At 39.4% G+C, this 25,120-nt stretch overlaps 1 long non-coding RNA gene across 2 annotated transcripts in view; it reads left to right on the forward strand.

Annotated features, from left to right (window-relative positions):
* Nucleotides 1–25,120, forward strand: part of LOC139703351 (uncharacterized) — a 140,476-nt gene that overhangs the window by 52,310 nt on the left and 63,046 nt on the right. The window contains exons 2-4 of one of the 2 annotated variants that reach the window (XR_011705726.1): nt 3,057–3,152; nt 15,345–15,421; nt 21,225–21,457. This is a non-coding gene — a long non-coding RNA (uncharacterized lncRNA). The remainder of the gene's footprint in view (nt 1–3,056; nt 3,153–15,344; nt 15,422–21,224; nt 21,458–25,120) is intronic. The other variant, XR_011705725.1, reaches the window with a different exon arrangement.

Below are 25,120 nucleotides of genomic sequence, written 5' to 3' on the forward strand. Positions count from 1 at the left end.
TGTGGTGCTGAGGATTAAACCCAGTGCCTGACATATTCGAGGCAAGCACTCTGTCACTGAGCCATAACCCCAGCCCTGCTAGAGATATTTAGCATCTGTGCTGGCGGGCAAAATTTATTTAAGTTTCATAAATTCTCTTTTCTGTCCTCTGATTATTTTTCCATTTTCAGGTTGTTTTTTTTTTTAATTTTGGGTTGGGGATATAGCTCACCTGCTCATGTGCTTGCTTAGCATGCACAAGGCCCTGAGTTCAATCCCCAGTACCCCGAAAAAAAAAATCAATTTAAAAAAAAATTTAAAATTATTCTAGATGTAAAGAAAGATTACAAAAACAGAGTACAAAGAATTGTTGTATAGCCTTGACCCAGTAACTGTAACAAAATACAGTTGGAGTTGGGGGGTACTTAAACAATAGAAATGTATAGTCTCATAGTTCTGGAGCTGGAAGTCCAAAATCAGGGTGTTGGCAGGGCTGGTTCCTTAGACAGGCTAAAAAGGAGGATCTGTTCCAGGCCTTTCTCTCATCTTTTGGTGGTTTGCTGGAAATCCTTGGCATTCATTCCTTGCCTTCAGGTGTGTCACCCCATCTCTGCCTTCCTCTTCACGTGGTATGGTATTCTCCTGTGTGTGTTTGAACTTTCCTTTTCTATAAAGTTACCAATCACACTGGACTACTCCAGTATAGTAGTGTTTTTAAAAAATATAATTAACACATAATAATTGTACAAATTAGTGGGATTCACCGTGATATTTCCATACATGTATGCAGCATGCAATGATCGTGCATGACTTTATTCAAACATAACTGACTATCCACAAAGACCTTGTTCCAAGTAAGGGTACATTCTGAGGTAGTGGGAGTTAGGATTTACACAGGCATTTTTAGAGGACACAGTTCCATACCTAACATGTTTAGCATGAGAAAAAAAAAAAAGGGAAAGAAGGGAGCAAAGGAGCAGGCTGTGACATCTAGAAGCTGGCATGGCACCTGTAGCCTGGCCATGTCATTCTATTAGCCATAAATAATCTCATAGAGGGGCTGAGGCTGTAGCTTAGTGGTTGAGCATTTGCCTCAAATGTGTAAGGCACTGGGTTTGATCCTCAGCACCACATAAAAACAAATAAATAAAATAAAGATATTGTGTCCATGTATAACTAAAAAAAATTTAAAAAATAATTTCACAGAATACCTGCCTCAGAAGAGATTACTCTGAAGCTATTATAAAATGAGACAAACAAAACCTCCTTTATTTATTTATTTGTTTGTTTATTTATTTTGGTACTAGGAATTGGACCCAGGGGCACTTGGGTCTCACCAAGTTGCTATGACCTCACTAAATTGCCAAGGTTGGCCTCAAACTTACATCCTCCTGCCTCAGCCTCTCAAGTTGCTAGGATTATAGGCATGCACCACCACATTTGGCTTACAAAGCTCCTTTATAATGTCTAAGCATAGACACAAACAAGGACATTCTGTCACCCACAGGATACCAAACACTACCCCTACCTCAGTTAAAACAAGTGACTGTTACTTCTTTGGCAGTTGTAGCTCTAGGCTCGCTCTGGTCTTCCCCCTCCCTATAGGTTTTTATTTTTAATTTATTGTAGATGGACACAATACCTTTATTTTATTTATTATTATGCAGTGCTAAGAATCAAACCCAGAACCTCACACATGCTAGGCAAGCACCCTACCCACCCAGCTACAACACCAGCCCTCCTAAAGATATTTATTAGCATGCCTGCTGTGGCTGAATATGGTTCGTCTCCTGGAGTCTTCATTCCCAGTGTGATCTTATTGAGGTACTGGAATTTTTAAGAGGTTAAGCTTAGTGAAAGGTAATCAGGTTATGGGGGTGCCACCCTTGGAAGAGATTAATGCAGGTCTATGGCCTGGATTAGTTCCCTCAAGAGGGCTTTTATAGGGCTGGTGGTATAGCTCAGTGGTAGAGTACTTAGTTTACACAGGGTCCTGGGTTCCATTCCCAGAACTGCGATAGAGAGAGAGAGAGAGAGAGAGAGAGAGAGAGAGAGAGAGAGAGAGAGAAACTATTACAAGGGAGCTTGGCATCTCCATTGAATCTCTTCAGTGTTCATTGCTTGCCATTCTCATATATATTCTCAGCAAATGAAGCTATTTTCCATGAGACTCACTTGAGAACACAGGAGAGACTGGCGTCAGGTTTTTGAATATCCAGAATTGTAAACTAAATAAAACTTTGTTTTTATTTTATTTTATTTTATTTTTTGTGGTAGCTCAATCACTGAATGATATCCCTAGTCCAACCTTTTTTCTTTATAAAATATCCAACCTCAGGTATTTTGTTGTAGAATACAAAATAGGCTAAGATAATACCCAATCATAAATTGGCCTCATGTTATCATCCAATCTACAGAAAGGCCCTACTTTCTTAGACACTCCCCCCCCCCGCCCGCAAACTACTACACCAAAGTCCAGATCCTGTAATCAGTTCTAACACACTTGTACTGTGCCATTTCATGGTTTCCCCATGGCGTGCATCCTTCTTCGCTATAATGAGTATAATGATCATACCCAACATGTTCAACATGTTCTTGGGCGATTTTTGTCTAAAGGGGAGTGACAAGCAACATCCTTGGGTTTCTACCCACTAGATGGCGGTAGCACTGCCCCCTTACATTTGTGATATCCAAAATGCCCCAGATATTACCAAATGTTCCCTGAATGGGAAAAAAAAAAAAATTGCCTGTGGTCGAGAGTCACTGGTCTAGAATACCAAGGGTTACAACAGTTTAAGGGGTATTGTCTGAGGTTTGTGTTCTCTAAAAGGTATTTGAGTCTGTGTCTCAGTGTGTGGGCTCTCTAATCTGTCTCAGGGATTCTCTCCCACAGTTTGAAAGCTCTTGGGGGGGGATACTGTACTAGGAGTAAGTGAAATCCAAACATGAGGTACACATGGCACCCCCCCACTCATCCATGATATATGCCAGTTTAGAAAGATAGTGTGGGGATTCTGGGCTATTTCTCTATTCATGTCCAAAATGTGATGGTGACTGTTTGTTATCCTTAATTCCAGGGTGTGATGTCTCCAAGATACTTGGTGTTTTGGGGACCTGGATTTGAAGTTTCTGAGCTCTTTGGCAGTCTGTGTTCTGGATGTAAGATCACTGAGGTGTGTGGGAGTTTGTGTCTCAGGTTTTGCATCCCTGAACTCTTTGGAACACTGTGTACTGGTTTTATGTGTTCTCTTGAGTTATATAGATTTTTTAATCACAGGAAGAGACATCACCAAGGTAACTGGAATCTGCATCCAGGACAATAGGTATCAGAACAATTTGAACACTGAGTTCCTGGATACAATGTCTCTGATACATTTTAGGATCTGTGTCCAGATATTGATATTTCTATTTGAGGACAGGAATCTGTGTCCTAAGGTATCAGCTCTCTGAATTGTTTATGAATTTATATCCCAGAATAAGTGTTTTGGGGGCTGTCCATGGGTATCCCTGACATGATTATAGTTGAATATTGCAGTACATGATGTCTTTGTTCATGGGCTGTATGTCATCCTATGGGTTAGCTAAGCTCTCTCTCTCTCTCTGTCTCTCTCTCTCTCTCTCTCTCTGTGTGTGTGTGTGTGTGTGTGTCCAAGGTTGTGAAGTCTCTGATATGTTTGGGTCTGTATTTCTCAGGACAAAAGATACCTGACAGATACCTGACTCATTTGTGGGTATATATTCCAAACCGGGAATTCTTGGGTCTGTTAGGGGGTATACATGAGGTTTCTTCTCTGTTTGTAGGAATGTGCTCCACAATGTGAGGTCTCTGATTATCCTTCATTGTATGTCCTGGGACGTGAGGTCTTCTCATGGGTATATTTCAGGAGTATGAGGTCTCCAACGTGCTTTTATGTCCTTGGGTGTTAGATCTCTGATCTATTTGTTGGTATATGTCCTAAGGTGTCAGGCTTCTAAGCCCTTTGTGGATTATACTCCTGGGTGCTATATTTCTGAGCTTTGGGGATTGTATTTTCTAGGCATGTGAGTACTCTGATCTGTTTGGTGTGTGTGTGTGTGTTTCATAACATGATTGCTATTCTGTCTAAGGGTTTATGTTCCAGGGTATCAGGTGCCTTCTCTGGCTTTGAGTATATATCTCTGGTTGTAGGTTATCTGAGACATTTGTGGTTGTACTTCCCATGATATGAGTTCCCCAAGCTCTTCTTTAATATATGTCCCAGAATGTGAGGTCTCAGACTTATTCCCAGCTGTCACTATATATGTCCCAATATGTGACTTATCTTTTCATGGATGTTTATCAAAAGTATGAGGTCTCTGGTATTTTTGTGGCTATAGGTACCAGGATATGAGGTCTCTGACCTGTTTGGGGGTAGATTTTACAGAGTGAGTTCTTAAGTCTGTTTGTGGCCATATGACCTCAGATGAAGGTCTCTGATCTCTTTGGGTGCATATGTCCCATGGTATGAAGTCCTGAGCTCTTGGTTGATATGTATGTAGAATCTGTTTAGTGATATATTTCTCAGAATCTGAGGTCTAAGGTCCTTTCACCGATGTATACTAATATGTGAAGCTGTCTTCAATGGTTAATGTCAAGGTCAGATTGTGGGTATATTTCCTAGGGTGTGAGGTCTCTGATCTGTTTCTGAGTGTTTGTCCCAGACTGAGAAATATGATCTGTTTGTCTACATATGACTCTATATGTAAGGTCTTTGATCTGTTTTTTGATATACTGAGAGTTTGAGGTCTTCCCTCTCTTTATGGTTATAATCCTCAGGTATGCTGACTATGTTGTGTTTGTGGCTTTATGTCCCAGAATTTTAGGATTTGGGGCTGTTCCTGTAAGTTTGTCCAAGGATGTGAGATCTTTAATCTGTTGGTGAGTGTATATCCCAGGATTTGAGGATAAGATCTCTGATCTGATTTATTTTGGATATGTTTAATAGAATGGGTTCTGATATGTTTGTGGGTGTATGCCCCAGAGTGTGAGGTCACTGATCTGCTTGTGCAGGTATGTCCCAGGATTTAAGGTCTGATATGCCTGTCACTATAATTACCAGTGTGTGATATGTCTTTCATGAGTATATGCCAAGAATAGAAGTTCTCCGATATGGTTATGATTGTATGAACCTGTGTTTGAGGTCTCTTATCTGTAAGCAGGTATGTGTCTCAGTGTGTGAAGTCTATTTTGGGTACATACCCCACAGAATGTGAAGTCTTGGATCTCTTAGGGTGTATATGTCTAGAGTGTAAGGTCTGTGACTTCTTTATGATTTTATGCTTCTTGGTATAAAGTCTCTGTTCATTGCTATATGTTTCAGTATGTGATGTCTCTGTGAATTTTGTCAAGGATGTGAGATCTCTTATCTATTTTATGGAAGTCAAAAACTTTGGTGTTGACTGTCCTACCATGTGATGTTTCTGAGCTCTATGTTAATTTATTATATGTCCCGGGGAATAAGGGTTGTGATGGGTTTGGGAGTGAATATCCTAGGCTTTCAGGTCTCTGATCTGTTTTGAGGTGGATTACAGCAAGTGACATATATTAACTTTTTTTTTTCTTTTTGCAGTGCTTGAATCAAACCCAGGACCTCATACATGCTAAGCAAGCACTCTATTTCTAAGCTTAATACCCAACCCTATCTGAACTATTTATGGGTATATGTACCAGACTTTGATACATGACATGATAAATGACACATGATACGTATGTCCCAGGTGTACATATGCATAACTTCATCTGTTTAGTTGTGAATGTCTAGTTCAAAGAGCTTATTGTGAGTGTATATCCTTTAGGTCAAATCTTCTGATCTCTTTGTGGTACACATCCCTAGATATTAGCTCTATGATCTCTTCGTGGTTGTATGTTACAGGATATTAGGTCTACAATCTATTTCTAGCTCTTTTTCATAGCATGTCTGGTTTCTGATGTGCTATGTTGTAGCATTTGAGATTTCTGTTCTATTAGTGTGTGTCTGTGTTTGTATGTGGTCTCTGATGTGTTTTGGAGTATATCTCATGATGTGAGCTTCCCTGTCTGTTTGTGGTATATGTCTCTGATCTCTTCGTGGATATATGTTGTTGGGTTTGAGGTCTGTGATCTCTTTGTGGCTACATGTCTAGCGTATGAGGTCCAGCTGATCTGTTTGTGAAGGTATATCCCAAGATAGGAACTCCCTGATCTTTTTTGGTGAGTATTTAGCTAGTGGTATGAAGATTCTGATGTTTTCTAGAAAGTTGACCAGTTTCAGAGGACTGTGTTTGAGGGTGTTTTCCCAGGATATGAGTGTGAGTTCTGTGCTCTGTTTCTGAATACATGTACTAGGATATGAGATCTCAAAGCTGTGGGTATATCTCTCAGGTATGAGTGTTCAGAGGTTTGTGAATGCCAATCCCAGGTTGTAAGATTTGTGATGCTTTTAGCATTTTTTTGCAAGAATATGAGATTTCTGATTTGTATACTTGCATATATAACAGGCAGTGAAGTTTGTTATTCATTAAGGTATATATATATTCAAAGTACAAGTTTTCTGAGTTCTTTGGGGTGTATATCTCAGAATCAAGGCCTCTGATCTGTTTGCAGATATATGTCTCAGGATTGGAATATTCTCATCTTCTTGTGGCTATATATCCCAAGATGTCAAATATCTTTAATTATTCTGAGTGTATTTCTCAGAACTTGAGGTCCCCAACATGTTGTGGATCCTTGCTGCAGGATATAATGTCTGCAGTTTGTACATGTAAATCACAGTTTGTAAGATTTTTTAAAAATGCCTTTTGGATCCCAGCACAGGAGTACACATCTGTAGTCACAAGACCAGTTTGAACTGTATCAAAATAAAACATAAAAAGGGCTGGGGAGGGGCTGGGACTATGGCTCAGTGGTAAAGCGCTTGCCTAGCATGTGTGAGGCAGTAGGTTCAATTCTCAGCACCACGTACAAATAAATGAATAAAATAAAGGTCCATCAACATCTAAAAAATAATTTTTTAAAAAAAGGGCTGGGGATGTTGCTCAATGCCCCCAGGCTTCAATTCCTAGTACCAAAACTAAATAGATAAATAATAAAAAGAGGGTTGGATATGTAGTTCAGTGATAGGGCACTTGCTTAACAGGTGTGAAGTTCTGGGTTCCATCTCTAGCACTGCAAACAAAACAAAACAAAGCAAAACTCTTTTGATGACTTGTTGAGGGTGTGAGGTCTATTCTGTTTGTGGGTATATGTTCCAATTTGTGAGGTCCCAGAGCTGATTTTGAGTATATGTCTCAGAATGTAGGGGTATCTGCTCTCTTTAGATGTGTGTTTCAGGTTGGAGGTCTCTGATTAGTTTCTAGATGTATGATCCACGATGGGGTCTGTGAGTTGTTTGTGGTGTCCACAAACATGTCCAGCATTTTAGGCCTCTGAGATTTCTGGAAGTGTGTGTTTTGGAAGTTCTCTAATGGTTTGTGTCTGTATTTCTGTGCTGTCCTGATTTTTGGCCACCTAAAGATGCTCATGTCCTAACTTGGAAGCTGAATATATGACTTTACTTGTTAAAATGATACTTTGTGGATACGATTAAATAAAACATCTTGAGATTGGGAGATTTTCTAGGTAGATCCAATATAATCACAGGAATCTTTTTTTGTTTTTTAAAGAATCTTTATTATTATTATTATTTTTTTTTATTTATTTATTTTTTTAAATTTTTTATTGTGGGTTGTTCAAAACATTACAAATTTCTTTTTTTTTACATGCTGTGGGAGTTTTTTATTAACAAAACCAACTTGCTATAGAAACTTCTAAATAAATGCAAAAGAATCTCTTGACCACTGGGGGCAGGGTGAATATTAGATTCTTACATATAAGGCTAGCCCTACTTGTAAAACATCTATCTGGAGGCATTTCTTTCAGCTCTCCAATAAAGTTTCATACCTAAGTAGCATAAAAATACTCCACCATTTACATTTCTAGGTATTGGTCTTATAATGCAATCTTCCTGTATTAGAAATAGAAATAAGTCAACTTCTGAAACAGGAACCCAAACTTTACAATCTAGCTTTTCTATTGCCACACAGTAAGCAAAGGCAAACACACAAAAAAATAACAAAATAGACCAACCCATGTAATAGAAAATTGACCAAAGGAAAGGGGGATTATTAAGAGAATAAAGGGTAAGAATATATTCAGAAAACCTGGAAATCATACAACTATAATATTTATGAAACTTTTTCTATGTTCCCAGTCTCATTTCAGATATCTAGTGATAGGAGGGAAAAGGAGGGAAGGGGGGATAGGAAGAGCAGCAGAATAAAATAGACACTAGTATTGCTGTATGTATATACGTGACTGCATGACCAATGTGATTCTGCAACCTGTACACTCAGAAAAATGAGAAATTATACCCCATTTGATTCAAATGTATGATATGTCAAGATCATTGTACTGTCATGTGTAACTAATAAAAAATTTCATTATTGTATTTTATCCTCATGACAGTTATATGAGGTTACCATTATTAATATTTCCATTTTACAGATAAGGAATTAAAGCAGAAAGTCTTGAAGGAAATTGCCCAAGGGACCCCAGCTAATTCAGTATAAAGGTGAGAAGTTGTATGTTCTTGACATATCACATTCCACACTTTGATTCAAGTGGGTTATGAACTCCCACCTTCACCCCATACACAGATTGCAGAATCACATCAGTTACACATCCATTGATTTACATATTGCCATACTAGTGTCTGTTGTGCTCCGCTGCCTTTCCCATCCTCCACCCTATTATTATTTTTTTATTGGGATGCTAAGTTTCAAACCCAGGGCTTGGCACTTTCTAGGCCACACCCCAAGCCTTTTAAAAAAAAATTTTATTTTGAGAAAGTATCTCACTAAATTGTCCAGACTGGTCTTGAACTTGTGATTCTCCTGTCTCAACCCCCAGGGTAGCTGGGATTATAGGAATGCACCACAGCACCTAACCACAAGAGTCCTTAAACAGGGCGGAAAGGATGGTTATTGTCACTGAACATAATATAATGATATAAGCTGAGTTAGAGACAGTAATATGATGATAGAAAAGTTTGTGGATGTGAGTCCTTGTGCTCTTCATGAGAATATATACAAAGATGTGAAATCTCTAATACTTTGTGCACATGTCTTTGGTTGATGAAATAAAGGTTCTCCAAAGATGACCAGTGAAGGACATGTGGCCAGTAAGCTGGAGCGAGAGAAGGAGATGTGTTGACTGATTAGGTTAGAGAAGGAGATGTAATAACAGAGTTATCACATCTAGATAGAGAAACTAGTAGATCAGAGAAACTCAATGATGAAATGCTATCAGTTTTGAAGATGGAGGAAGGGGAAAGTAATGAAGGGCTGCAGGCATCTCTAGAAATTGGAAATACATTCATCCCTAGAGTCTCCATAAGGAATTCACCTACATTGACACCTGATTTTAGACCCACTTTCAGGTTTCTATCCTATACAAATATGAGAAATAAATTTGTGTTTTTACAACAATGAAATTACGGCAATTTGTTATAACAGTGATAGGAAAGGAACATGGTGTCCCATGTCTCTAACTGATTGTTAGTGGACATCCCAAAATGGTAGCCACCTGACCTGTTTGTGTGTGTCCTTTGAGGGAGGCCTCTGATCTACATGTGGGTGTATGAACCAGGATGAGAGGTCTCTGATATGTTTGAGAATGTGTGTCCCTAAATTTGTGACCTTTGAGGTTTTTGTGGGTGTGCATCTCAGAGTACAAGGTCTGTGATCTCTTTGTGTGTGTGGTGTCCTAGGATATAAGGAGTCCTGGCTAATTTAGGATATATGTTCTAGTATGTAAGGTCTATGAGGTATTTATATTATGTTTAGGTTATTGGGTCTCTGATATTTTGTGAATATTTGTGAAATATGAGATTTTTTATTCATTTGGGAATAAATATAACAAAATGTGTCTCTGATCTGTTTAGGTGTGTGTATTCCTAGTTTGAGGTGTGAAGCACTTTGTGCATATTTTATGTAGGGTTGAGGTCTCAGCCTACAAACTCTGATTTTTTGGGGTATACATTCTGAAGATGTCTCTAATTGTTTTTCCTAGAATTTGAGATATCTTATTTGATACGAGTATATGTTATAGAACTTGAGATCACTGACCTGTTTGTGGGTGAGTGTCTTGAGTGTGAATTTTCTGATCTGTGGATAGATTTCTCAGATGAGGTTTCCAATTTGCTTTTGGCTTTATATCACAGTGTTTGAGTTTCTAGTCTTTTTATGTGCTGTGGTTTGGATATGGTTTGTTTCCTAAAAATTCATGTGCTGGAGGCTGGTCCCCATTGTGATGATGTTGAGGTGATAGATCCTTAAGAGGTGAAGCCTAGTGGAAAGTAATTAGGTCATGGGGACACCATCCTCATGAAGGGATTAATGTTGTCTTGCAGGGATGGGTCAGGTCTTCTGTGACTGGATTAATTCTTTTGAGAGCCAGTTATTACAAAGCAAAACTACCCTATAACTAGGCCTTTTCTGCATGTGAATGGTTCACCCTCCACTTCTCTGCCATGTTGTGATGCAGCCAGGGGGTCCTTGCCAGGACACCAGTGTTATGCTGTCAGGACCCACCAGCCACCAGAATCTGAGCCAAATAAGCTTTTCTTTTTTAAAAAATTATATTAGGGGCTAGGATTGTGGCTCAGCAATAGAGCACTTGCCTAGCATGTGTGAGGCCCTGGGTTCGATCCTCAGCACCACATAAAGATAAATAAATAAAGGTATTGTGTCCAGCTACTTCTAAAAAATAAATATTTAAAAAATTATATTAACACATACTTATTAAACAAATCAATGGGTTTCATTGTGACATTTCTGAACATTCATGCATCATGTTTTGATCATATCTACCCTTCCTTCCATCCTCTCTTGTCCTCTCCCCTTCTTACCTCCCTCAGTCCCCTTCCCCTACCTAATAGTCCCTCTTGTACTTTCTTTTTAAAAAATGTTTTTGTAGTTGTAGATGGACAGAATGCCTTTATTTTGTTTGTTTATTTTTATGTGGTTGAGGATCGAACCCAGTGCCTCACACCTGCTAGGCAAGAGCTCTGCCACTGAGCCACAACCCCAGCCCCTGCCTCTTGTACTTTCAGGTTATCCTTTTTCTTTTCTTTGTTTTAGTTTCCATATGTGAGAGAAATCATGTGATACTTGTCTTTCTGTGTCTTATTTAATTTAACAGGACATCCTCCAGGTGTATTCATTTTTGTGCAAATGATAAGATTTCATTCTGTTTTATAGGTGAATATGGGGTGTGTATATGCCATATTTTCTTTATTTTTAAAAATTTGTTCTAATTAGATATAAATGATAGTAGAATGCATGTTGACACATCATACATAAATGGAGTATAACTTCTCATTCTTCTGGTCATATTTTGGCCCAGGGGATTGAACCCAGGGGCACTTAACCACTTAGCCACAAATCTAGCCCTTTTTAATATTTTATTTAGAGACAGGGCCTTGCTAAGTTGCTTAGGGCCTCACTAAGTTGCTGAGTCTGGCATCAAACTTGTGTTCCTCCTGTTTCAGCCTCCCAAGTTGCTGGGATTATAGGAGTATGCCACCGTGCCTGGCTTGTTTGTTCAATAATGGACATTCTGACTGGAATAAGATGGAATCTCGGTATACGTTTGATTTGTATTTCCCTGATGGCTAAAAATATTGAGCAATTTTTATATATTTATTGACCATTTATACTTCTTTTGAAATGGTATATTCGGACCATTTGCCCATTTTTTTAAATTGAATTACATCAATTCAATCAAAATTTTGTGGTTGGTTCCATATAAATTTTAGGGTTGTTTTTTCATGTTCTTTTGTTACTTTTGAGTTTTTTTATATGTCCTGGATATTAATTCTCTGTCAGATAAATAGCTTGCAAAAATTTTCTCCCATTCTGTGGAGTGTCTCTTCACTCTGTTAATTATTTCCTTTGCTGTTCAGAAGCTTTTTAACTTGGTGTAATTCTATTTGTCAGTTCTTGCTTTTGTTTTCTGCGCTATTTGAATCCCATTCTGGAAATTTTTGCCTGTGCCAATACCTGGAAGTATTGCCCCTACGTTATCCTCTAGGAGTTTCAAGTTTTATATTAATGTCTTTGATCCATTTTGAGTTTATTTTTGTACAGGGTGAGATAGGAGTCTAGTTTCAGACTTCTACATGTGGATTTCCAGTTTTCCTAGCACCATTTGTTAATGAGGCTGTCTTTTCTACAATGTATGTTTTTGACACTGCTGTTGAGAATCAGATAGCTGTAGATGCGTGGGTTTATTTCTGGGTCCTCTATTCTATTCCATTGTTTTGTGTCAATTTGTTACCATGGCTCTGTAGCATATTTTGAAATAAGGTATTGTGGTGCCTCCAGCATTCTCTTTTTTGTTCAGGGTTGCTTTGGCTATTCAGGGTCTTTTGTGGTTCCATATAAATTTTAGGGTTGTTTTTTCTAGTTCTGTGAAGAATGACATCGGTATTCTGATATTCTGATGGGGACTGAATTGAATCTGTAGATCACTTTCAGTAGTATAGCCATTTTAATAATATTCATTCGCTGACTCCATGAACATAGAGTCAATTTCTTTCTTCAGTGTTTTATATTATTCATCGTAGAGGTCTTTTGCTTCCTTGGTTAGATTTACTCCTAGTTTTTTTTTTTTTTTTTTTGGTGCTTGAGGATTTGAACCCACGACCTCATGCATGCCAGGGAAGCACTTTACCACTGAGCCATATCCCCAGCTCACTCCTAGGTATTTTTTGAGACTATTGTGCATGGGATTATTATTTTCTGATTTCTTTCTCAGCAAGTTCATTAGTGGTATATAAGAAAAGCTACTGTTTAGCCAGGTATGGTGCACACGCCTGTTATCCCAGCAGATCAGGAGGCTGAGGCAAGAAGATGGTGAGTTGAAAGCTAGCCTCATCAACAAGGCACTAAGCAATTTACCAAGACCCTGTCTCTAAATTAAAAAAAAAAAAAAAAAAAACATTTTTAAAGGGCTGAGGATGTGCCTCAGTGGTTAAGTGCCCCTGTGTTCAATTCCCAGTACCAAAAAGACAAAAAAGAAAAGCTACTGTTTTTGAATGTTGATTTTGGATCCTACTGCTTTGCTGAATTTGTTTATCAGTTCCCAGAGTCTTTTGGTGGAGTCTTTTATTTTTATTTTTGTACTGGGAATTGAAGCCAGTGCCACTTTACCACCAAGCTACATGACTGTCCTTTTTATTTGAGACAGAGTCTTGCAAAGTTGCTGAGGCTAGCTTGGGACTTAGAATCCTTCTGCCTCAGCCTACTGATCCACTGGGATTACTGTTATGCCCCAACACATCTGACTGGTGGAATCTTTGGGACTAAGTATAGAATCCTATAATCTGCAAGCAGGGATAATTTGATTTACTCCTTTCCTATATATATATCCCTTTTCTTCCTTTCTCTTTACTAATTTCTCTGGATAAAATTTCAAGTACTATATTGAATAAGAGTGGTGAAAGGGCTGGGGTTGTGGCTCAGTGGTAGAGCACTTGCCTAGCATGTGTGAGGTACTGGGATCGATTCTCAGCACAATGCATAAGCAAATAAATAAATAAATAAAGGCCCATTGATAACTAATAAAAATATTTTTTATAAAACAGTGGTGATAGTGGATACACTTGTTCTTAATTTCAAGAGGAAATGATTTCAGGTTTTCATCATTCATTATGATGTTGGATATGGGCTTGTTGAGTATATCCCTTATTATGTTGAGGTATGATTCTTCTCTACCTAGTTTATTCAGGGATTTTATCATGAAACAATGCTGAATTTTGTCAAGGGCTTATTCTGCATCTATTGAGATGATCATGTGATTTTCATTTTTTATTGTATTTATTTTTTTATTTATTTTGGTTCTGGGGATTGAACCCAGAACCACCTACTTGGTACTGGGTTCAATCCTATTCCAATAGGTGAGATGTTGAGATGTTTGTGGATTGTGTTCTATGTTGTTAGGTCTGTCTTCTGTTTAGGATATTTATGTTTTGGGGATATTTTTTTCTAACAAGCTACATCTCCAACCCTTTTAGATTTTTTATTTTGAGACAGGGTCTCACTAGATTGCTAAGGCTGGACTTGAACTTGTGATTCTCCTGCCTCAGCCTTCTGAGTTACTGGGATTATAGGTCTGTTCCACCACACCCAGCTATCATTTTCTTTTATTGATATATTTTTATCAGGTCTTGGTAGCAGGGTAATACTGGCTTCATAGATTGACTTTTAAAGTGTTCCTTCCCTTTCAATTTTATAGAATAGTTTTAGGAGCATTGTTATTAGTTCTTTTTAAAAAAATCTGATAAAATTCAACATTGAATCCATCCAGTCCTGGACTTTTCTTTGCTGAGAGACTTTTTAGTATTGCTTGAATATCACTGCTTGTTTTCATAGTTTAGGTGTTTTTTTTTATCCTCTGGATTCAATTTTGTTAGGTCATGTTTATACAGAATTTTTCCATTATTCTAGATTTTTCTGATTTGTTGGCATATGGTTTTATAAAATATTCCCTGTGGGCTGGGGTTGTGGCTCAGTGGTAGAGAGCTTGCCTAGCACTTGTGAGGCACTGGGTTCTAGCTTCAGCACCACATAAAAATAAATAAATAAAATAAAGGTATTGTGTCCATCTACAAGTAAAAAATGTATAATTTTAAAAAAATTCTCTATTTTCTGGATTTCAGAGGTATCTGTTGTAATATCTCCCTTTTCATCTCTAATTTTATTTATTTTAGCTTTCTGTCTCTTTCTTTTAGTTTAGCTAAGAGTTTATTGATTTTGTTTATCTTTTCCAAGAACCAACTATTTGTTTCATTGATCCTTTGTATTATTCTTTTTTTAATTTTTTTAGTTTTCGGTGGACACAACATTTTTATTTTTATGTGGTGCTGAGGATCGAACCCAGTGCCCCACGCATGCCAGGCGAGTTCGCTACCACTTGAGCCACATCCCCAGCCCTATTCTTTTAGTCTTTATTTCATTTATTTCTGCTCTAAATTTTATTATTTCTTTCTTTCTACTGATTGGGAATTTTGTTTGTTCTTGTTTTTCTAAGACCTTGAGATGCATCATTAGGTTATTTATTTGAGATATCTCTTCTCTCTCTCTCTCCCCTCTCTCATTAGGTTCTTAATTTGAGATTTCTCTCTCTCTCTCTCTCTCTCTCTCTCTCTCTCTCTCTCTCTCTCTGCTCTATGTTTTGGGGGCATAGTGGGGATTGAACCCAGGAGTGATCTACCATTGAGCTACATCCCCAGTCCTTCTTTTCCTTTCTTTCTTTCTTTTTGAGACAGGATCTCATGAAGTTTCTAAGGATGACCTGGGACTTGTGGTCCTCCTACCTCAGACTCCCAAGATACTAGGATTATAGGTATGTGCTATCATCCCTGATTCTGTTCTTTTGATGTAGGAACTCAGCTATGAACTTCTCTCTTGGTACTGCTTTTTCTGTACCTTACAGGTTTGGGTATGTTGTATTTCCATTTTCATTTGACTCTAGGGATTTTAAAATTTGGATTTAAAAAAATTTTTAAATCCCTGATTTTTTTCTTTTCTTTTTCTTTTTCTTTTTTTGGCAGTGCTGGGGATTGAACCCAGGGCCTTATGCATACGAGGGAAGCACTCTGCCAACAGTTATATCACCAGCCCCTCTCCCTGAATTTTTTCAAAGACACACTATTTGTTCAAAAGTGTTTTGTTCATTCTCCATGTGTTTATATAATGTCTTTTTTTTGGCAGGAGTGAATACTGGGCCCAGGGGCACTTTACCACTTAGCTATATTACTGGCCATTTTAAAAATTTTGAGACAGGGTTTCACTAAGTTGCTTAGAGCCTTGTTAATTTACTGAGATTGGCCTTGAACTTGCAATCTTTCTGCCTCAGCCTGCTGAGTCATTGGGATTACAGATGGACACCACTGCACCTGGCTTGTTTATAATATAATTTCTGTAGTTTCTCTTGCTATTGATTTCTGGTTTCATTCCATTATGATCTGATTATATGCAAAAAAGTTATTTCAGTTTTTTTCATTTTTCAAGACTTGCTTTATGGCCTAATATATGACCTATTTTGGGAAAAGTTTCATGTTCTGATAAAAGAATGTATATTCTGCAGCTGTGGGATTGATTATCCAATTGCTAAGCACTGGAACCTGTGGTTATGCTAATTTACATGGTAAAAGGGGATGTTGCAGTTGTGATTAAACTTAAATAACCCAAGCGCATTGGTGCATGCCTGTAATTCCAGCAACTAGGGAGGTTAAGGCAGGAGGATCACAAGTTCGAGGTCAACCTGGGCAATTTAGCAGACCCTGTCTCAAAATAAAACATAAAAAATAAGGACTGTCAATGTAACTCAGTGGTAGAGTGCCCCTGGTTTTAATCCCCGCCTCTCTCTCTCTCTCTCTCTCTCTCTCTCTCTCTCTCTCTCACACACACACACACACACACACACACACGGCTAAGAGAAGCACCCTGAGATGTAGGAATTATCCTAGGTTATCTGGGTGGGACCACCAATGTAATCATAAGCAATTACGAGGGAGATATATAGGTGACTCAGAGAAGGTGATTTAGTGACAGAATGAAATGATGATGGAATGGAAAGATGATATAACAACACAAGCAGAGATCACAGGGAAAGTGAGAGAGATATGCATGGGAGAGGAGGGGGGAGAGAGAGAGAGAGAGAGAGAGAGAGAGAGAGAGAGAGAGAGAGAGAGAGATTTGAAGGTAAAACATTGCTGGATTTGAAGATGGAGGAACTGGGGAATGCAGTCATCCTACAAGAATTGGATTCTCCCCTAGGAGCTCCACAGGGAAGTCAGCTCAGCCATCACCTTGACTTTGACCCATAAACCTTCTCTTTGGTTTTCTGATCTATGGAAATGTAAGGTAATAAATTTGTGTTGTTTCTGACAAAAAAAATGTAGTTTGTTTCCATAGCAATAGAAAACTGATACAGTATCCCAGATTGTGCTGTATCTATCTCAATGTTGGTGTACACCCCAGGATGGGAACTCCATAATCTGTCTGAGTGTGTGTTTGATGGTAGATTCTCTTATCTCTGTGCAGGTGTATACACTGGGGAATTCTGTCTCTCACCTGTTGATCTGTTTGGTGGTATGTGTCCCAGAGTTTGTGCTCTCAGCTTTTTGTGGGTGTATGTCCTAGAACTGGAGGTCTCCAGTCTGATTTTGTGTATATGACCCAGTATTTGAGTTCCCTAGTCTGTTGAGGTATATATACCCAGGTTGTAAGGATTCTGACTTCTCTGTAGGTGTATTTTTTTAGAATGTGAGATTCCTTGTTCCTGTGTCATGGTGTGAAATCCAGTGGAATCCCGAAGGTCCTTATAGGAGAGAGGCAGAGCAGTCAGAAGCAGAGAAACTGATGTGATGTCAGAGGCAGATGTGTGTGCATATATGTGTGTATGTGTGTGTGCATGTGTGTGTGTATGTGTGTGTAAGAGAGAGAGATTTGAAAGTGAAATGTTGATGACTTTGAGGGTGAAGGAAGGGATCACTTGCCAAGGAATACAAGCAGCTCTAGAAGTGGAAAGGCCAGGGAAGACATCTTCCCAAGAGCCTCCGGCAATGATGCTGCTCTGCTGATACCTTGATTTTAGCCCATTAAAACCAATTTTTGGCTTCTGACCTGCATTAAGGTAAGATAATAAATTTGTGGGGGTTTTTAAAACTTTTTTTTTAGTTGTTGATATTCCTTTATTTATTTTACGTGGTGCTGAGAATCGAACCCAGTGCCTCACATATGCCAGGCAAGTGCACTACCGCTGAGCCCCAGCCCCAGCCCATGTGTTTTATGATATTAAGATTATGACTTGTTACCGAAGCAATAGGAAAAGAAGTATATTGTCCTAGGTTGTAATGTTTCTACATGATCATTAGCACACATTCCAGGATGTGACTCCAAGATGTGTTTGTGTATGACCAAAGGTAGATAGATGCCTCTGACATCTGTGCAGGTGTCTGTACCAGAGTGAGAAGTCTCTGAATGTTTGGTGGTATGTGTCCTAGAATTTGTGGTCTCTGGACTGTGTGTGCATGTCATAGGATGTGACATCTCTGAGCTGGATTTGAGGGGGTAATATTCCAATAGGTGAGATGTTGAGATGTTTGTGGGTTGTGTTCCAGGTTGTTAGGTCTGTCATCTGTTTGGGGGATATTTCCAATGACATAAGGTTTCTGATTTGTTTGGTTATATGTATACAAGAATTAGGCGTCTGATCTTTTTAAGTTTGTATGGCTAGTGTGTGAGGTTTGTGAGCTCTTTGTGGGTGTATATCTTAGTATTGAGGTCTCTGATGTATTTGCTGGTAGATGTCCCAGGACATGACCTTTCTGATCTATTCATGGATCTAGATTACATGATGTCAGGTCTAGAATCTGTTTCTGGTGTTTTCCTGGCCTGTAAGGTTTCTGACTTGGATTATGTGTACATTGTCAGATATGAGGTCTCTGATCTGTTTGTGGGTGGGTGTGTCAGGTGCACATGGTGGGTCTGCATTGATTGTGGAGTATATCTCAGGATGTGAACTATCTGATCAGATTGTTATATATGACTCAGTTTGTACATATATACTGCAGAGTTTGAAGTCTATGGTCTCTGTGGGTTCATGTGCAGGCCTCTAATCTGTGGGTGCATATCCTAGGAATTCAGCTCTCTGAACCATTTGATACTGTATGTCACATAATGTTAGGGCTCTTGAACTTCGTGGCATTTGAGGTCCCTGATGTGTTGTGGCTGCTTGTCTAGGTTGTGGTGTCAGTAGTCATTTTTGTTGGTGTATGTCCCAGGATTTAAACTCCCTGATATACTTATGGGAGTGTGTCTGATGTTGTGAATTCTCTGATTTGTTTGCAGGTGAATGAAGTAGGATATGAGGTCTGTCCCCTCCTTGAGGTTATATGTCTTAGGATATGAAGTCTCTCATTAGTTTCTGGGTCCAGGATGTGTGGTTTCTGATCTATTTTAGTATGTATATTAAGGGTGTGGAGTTCATGGCTTAATCCCATGGATTAAAGCCTCGATGTTTTTGAGTATATGTCCAGGTTTTGATGACTCTGATCTGTCTGTTGGTGTGTGTTCTGGGATGAGAATTCTCTGATCTATTTGTGGGCAATATCCTATGTTATAAAATACTTGGTTTTCACTGGTAAATGAACCAGGTTGTGAAGTCTCTGATCTGTGTTGAGGGTATCCTCCCAGGATCTGAGGGTTCCTGGTCTATTTGTGAAAGTATGCCCTAAGACATGTTTGGTCTCTGAGCTTTTTTTCCAAGCTTTAAAATGATTTTTTTTTTGATGATGATGCTGATAATTGAACCCAAGGCCTCATGTGTGTGAGGCAATTGCTTTACCACTGAGGTACACCCTCAGCCTGGTCTCTTGAGACCTTTGTGGATGTACATCCTAGGATGTGAGTTTACTAAACTGTTGGGGGATCTATGTTCTATATTGTCAGATCTCTGAGATTTGGAGGTATATTTCTAAGCAGATGTAACTTTTTTGCTGACATATCTGCATCTGATATGTTGAGGTGTGTATGTGTTGAGGCTGCAAAGTCATTGAAATTGTTGTGGTTTACAGCCCTTGTTTTGAAAACCTCTGACTGGTTTGGGAGTATGTCTCAGTATAAACTCTCTAAGCTCTTTATAGCTATATGTTGCAAGATCTTGGATCTGTTGTCTGTTCATGGCATTTTTTTCTCCTAGCACGAGAGAATTCTTACTTGATTGAGGGTATTTATTATAGGATTTGGAATCTCTGACTTGTGTGTGGCTGTGAGGTCTGTCTTTATTCTGGGTTTACAAATCCTGCCTGTAAAGCCTCTAACCTGTTTGTAGTTTCATGTTGTAGATTTGAGGTTTCTGATCACTTTTTGGTCATTTTTCTTACATGAGATCTCTGGTCCATTTGTGAGTATATGTCACAGTATGAGTGTCTTATCTCTTTGTGTGCATTTTTCAAAGGCATGAGTTCTATTCAGTTGTTGATACACATCCTAGTTTGTGAGGTACCTGACTTCTTATGGGTTAATGTCTAATAACACGTTTCTCTTTGCAGTGTGTGTGTATGTGTGTGTGTATGAGTGTGTGTATGTGTGTGTGTCCCAGTTCTGAATGCCTGATATCTTCAAGTACATATGTCCTGGAATGTGGGGTCCCTAATCTCTTAGTGTATCCTAACATGTCAGGTCTCTTGTTCTCTTTCAGTGTATACATCCCAGATGGTAGATTCTCTTATGTGTTTGTGAGTTTAATTCCAAGTAATTGATAACTCTGAACATTTTTTGGTATATGTCCCAGAATGTGTGTCTCTCTGCTCTTTTTGGATGTCTGTTAGAGAGTGGGAGGTGTCTCATCAATTTGGAAGTACACTACTCAAATGAGATCTGAGAGCTGTTTGTTTTGCGCTTGTCTCTAGTGGTTGGGTAATAGCACTCTGAAGATGTCCACTTCTTAATCCTAGGAACCTATGGTTATGCTAATTTAAATGGAAAGGGGGACTTTGCAGTTGTGATTAAACTAAGCATTTGAGAGGGGGAAATTATCCTAGATTATCTGGGTAGGCCCAATGTAATCACAAGTGTCCTTATATGAGGGAGACATGAAGGCAAGGGTCAGAGAAGGTGATGTGGTGATGGAAGCAGAGTGATAAAAGATAATATGAGAGAGATACAGAGAGAGGAAGGGGGGAGAGATTTGAAGGTGAAATGCTGCTAGCTTTGAAGTTGGAGGAAGGGCAATGAGCTGGGGAATATGGGCATTATACAGGAACTGGATTCTGCTCTAATAACTTCACAGGGATGTCAGCCCTAGCAATACACTGACTTAAAAAAAATATTTGTTGTGTTTTTTTAGGGGGGTACTGGGGATTGAACTCTGGGGCACTAGACCACTGAGCCTCATCCTCAGCCCTATTTTGTATTTTATTTATAGACAGAGCCTCACTGAGTTCCTTAGCACCTCGCTTTTTGCTGAGGCTGGCTTTGAATTCGTGGTCTTCCTGCTTCCCAAACCACTGGGATTATAGGCATGCACCACTGCACACGGTTTATTGTGGTTTTTAATGTTTACATTTAGGTCATTTGTACATAAAGAAGATCATGTAACATGTTCTGCTCTCAACTCACTTTTTTTTTTTTATGGACAGGGTCTCGCTGTGTTGCCCAGGCTGGCCCTGGGCTCAAGTGATCTCCTGCTTCAACCTCCTGAGTAGCTGGGACTACAGCCACATGCCACTACATCTAGCCAATGCCTTGACCCTGTAAAACTCCTCATCAGTCTTCTGATCTGCAGAAATGGAAAAGAATAAATTTGTGTTGTTTTACAACAAAAAGATTGTGTTGCTTTGTTTCTGCAACAATATAAAATTAATGTGATATGGTAAGTTTGTCTGGGTGTTGGCGCACATTCCAGGATTAGAACTCTATCATCTATCTGTGTGTGTCTGATGGTGGAGGTCTCTCTTCTCTGTTGCAATGGATCAACCAGCACATGAGCTCTCTGTTCTCTTTGTGGTTCTGCATTGCAGGATGTCAGGTTTAGGATCTGTTTCTGGTGTTTTCCTGGCCCATGAAGTCTCAGACTTGATTGTGATTATGATGTAGGATTTGAAATTTCTGATCTGCTTGTGGGTGTGTGTCCCTATGTATGAGCTCCCTGATCTATGTAAGAGTATGTGTCCCAGGGTGTGAGTTCTCTGATATGTTTCCAAGCATACATCAGAGTTGTGAGATCCACTGTCTTTTTCTGGGTGTGTTTTTCAGCATGTGACTCTTTTACATGGTTGTGAGAGTACTGTCAAGGGCTCGAGGGTTCTACTCCATTTATGGATGCACTTCCAGGTTGTTAGTACTGTTGTCACTTGTGTGTGTGCATTATAATCATCAGGTGTGTGGTCTGCTTTTGTGTGCTTTCTTTGTGGGTGTGTGTCCCAATATGTGAAGTCTCTGGTGCATTCTATAGTTTATTTCCCAGAGTGTAAGTGGGTGTTTATCCTGTCATGTGAAGTGTCTGGTGTATTTGTGTGCATGTGTCCCAGGGATTGAAGTCCATTGTCTTTTTATCTGTATATGTCCCTGAATGTTATTTCTCTGAAATGTTTGTGGGTGTATATCTCAGTGTGAGTGGTCTTTGATCTATTTGTATGTCACAGGATGTGAAGTCTCTGTACTTTATGGGCATGTGCTTCCTAGAATTTGAATTCTCTGAGCTGTTTTTTCATTTGTATATCACAGGGAGTGAGGTCCTTGGTCTGTTTGTTGGTGTATGTCCAGGATGTGAAGTCTCTGATCTGTTTGGCTGTGTCCCACAATTTGAGGTCTGAATTATTTGATATTCTGCATCCAGCATATTAATTTTTTGAATTATATTTTGAGGTCTATATCTTAGGTCTCAGAAGGATTTCTGATCCTGAATTTGAGGGTTCTGAGCATATTCTGGTCTGCATTCATGGGGGTGAGTTTACTGAGCTACTTGAGTAATTGTATTTACATTGTAAGATCTCTGAGATGTTTAGCCACCCGTGTCCTAGGACACATGGCCCCTGATCTGTTTGGTTCCAGAGTTCCTTAACCTGTTTGGGATATATTTTAAGGTGGGACATCTCTGTTCCTTTTGGGAGGGTATGATATCTCTGACTCATTAGGGTTTGTTTTTTTTTTTTCCCCAAGGTCAAGGTCTCTGAACACTTAATGGGTGTGTGTGTGTACCAGTGAGTCTTCTGGGCTTTTGCAAGTTTTGCAGGTGTGCATTTTTGAAATCTCTTAGCTCAAGGTCATGATATCTCTGCGTTATTTAACCATCTCTTTTTTTCAGGTATAAAGTGTCTGTGACCCTCATATGAAGACTGTGATGTGTTTGGATGTCTGAGCCCGGGATATTACCCCTCTAAACTTTTTTTGTACCAGGGACACTTACGCACTTAGCCACATCCCAAGCCTTTTTAATTTTTATTTTTTAAATTTTGTGACAGGGTCTCACTGAGTTGCTTAGGGCCTAAGCTTTGTAGAGGGTTTGTATCCAGATTTTCAAGTCTCTAATCTCTTCTATGAATCAGAGTGTGAGGTCTCCAAGCTGTTGGTCTCCAAAGTTGCTGAGGCTGACTTTGAACTTGTGATCCTCCTACCTTAGCCTCCTGAGTCACTGGGATTACAGATGTGTGCCACCATGCCCAGTTCTGAACTGTTTTGAAACCACATCCCAATGAATAATCCTCTACGATGCTCTGGGTTTTATCCTAGTGTTGTTTCTGAACAGTTTCAGGATCTGTTCTTGAAGTCTGATGTCTTTCTACTGATATCATTTTACTGTCTCAAGCCTCTCAGGTGCTTTACCCTTCATGTCCCAAAGTGTAAGATCTTGGATCTCTGTACTCCTTAGGTTCTTCAACTACTTCTTTCCAAGTGTGAAGTCCTTCCTGTCGGGGGTGTCTTGGTCATAGGCTATGAGGTCTCTGACTTACTAGGGGTCTGTTTCTAGACTTTGAGGTCTCTGAGCAGTTTGAGGTTATATTACCAGTTTCTGGTGTCTCTTGTGTGTTTGGGGGTATATGTGTCCTGGGGTCTGTAAAGTTTGTCAACCTGAGCATTTTGGCATTGTATATCTGCTGTGTGAAGGTGTAATCTTCAGGTTGGGAGTTAGTGTCCTATCATGTGAGTCACCATGTGGGTATAAGTAGTTTGGATGTGATACCTCTGAAATGTTTTCACATCAGTCTTCCAGGTTAGAAGTTCTCTGAACTGGTTGGGAGTCCATGTCTATGATTTGAGATCATTAAGCTGTTTGGGGTCTGTGTCCCATTTATGAGATCTCTGCTATTTGTGGCCATCTTTGCATAGAATGTGATGTTTCCCTGTAGCCATCAGGGATCTGAAATCCTTCTGGATAGAGTACAAAGTGCAAATTCCATGAATGGTGTGGAGCTGAGTCCAGAGTATGATATTTTGGAATCATTTGGAGGTCTGAGTTAAGAGTAGAGCCAGGCACAGTGGTACACACCTGTAATCCCAGCTACTTGGGAAGCTGGGGAAGGAGAATTGCATCTTTGAGGTCCACCTGGGCAACTTGGTGAGTCCCTGTCTCAAAATCAAATAAAAAGGGAGGCTGGGGATGTAGCTCAATGATGGAATGCTTGCCTAACATGTGCAAAGCCCTGGGTTCCAGCTCCAATACTCCCAAAAAAGTGGGGAAGATTCTGATCTGTTGGACATCTGAGCCAAGGATATGAAGTTTCTAAGCTGTTTGGAAACTGTGCCCAGGCTATGTGACCTCAGAGTTATTTGGGGGCTGCATCACAGAATGTGAGGAGTCTAAGCTATGTAGAGGGTTTGTATCCAGATCTTCAAGTCTCTGATCTTATCTATAAATCAGAGTGTGAGGTCTCCAAGCTGTTGGTGATGTCTCAGTGTCTAACACTTGTGAGCATTTTTTATTAATTGTGTCTAGCAGTTGACGTCTCAGAATCAGAGTGTATCCAGGGTTATAAGGTATCTGGATTGGTATAGGGCCAGTAGTATATGTGATTTCAGAGTGCTCTATGGTCACATTCGGGATATTAGGTCTCTGGTTGTCTGAGGAGAGGGTGTGATATCTCTGAACTGTTTCACCATCTTTGTCCTGGTTTGTGAGTTCTCTGAGAAATTAGTAGGTCTCTATTCCCAATTGTGAGGTATCTGAGCTTTTTTGGGTTTTGTAATATGTGGGTTACAAAGTACAAGGTCTCAGAAGTTTTGATAGTCTATCTTTAGGGTGTCCTGTGAACTGTTCAGGGTCTGTCAGAAGGTCTCTGAGCTGCATATACACATTTGTCTCCAAGGTATGAATTCTGAACAGGGTCTGTATCCAGGCTACAAGATCTTGAGATCTCTAAGCTCTTGAGATCTGTCTCTGAATTGTTCAAGGCACTATATTCTAGGGAGCAAGGTCTCTGGAATGTTTAATGATGATTTTTAGAGTATCTCTGAGTGATTTGGAACTTCGTGTCCAAGGTATTTCAGAACCATTTAAGTAGCCAGGCATGGTGGCACACAAGGATCACTCAAACCT

This window comes from Marmota flaviventris, chromosome X (genome assembly GCF_047511675.1).
Source record: "Marmota flaviventris isolate mMarFla1 chromosome X, mMarFla1.hap1, whole genome shotgun sequence".
Taxonomy (NCBI): Eukaryota; Metazoa; Chordata; class Mammalia; order Rodentia; family Sciuridae; genus Marmota; species Marmota flaviventris.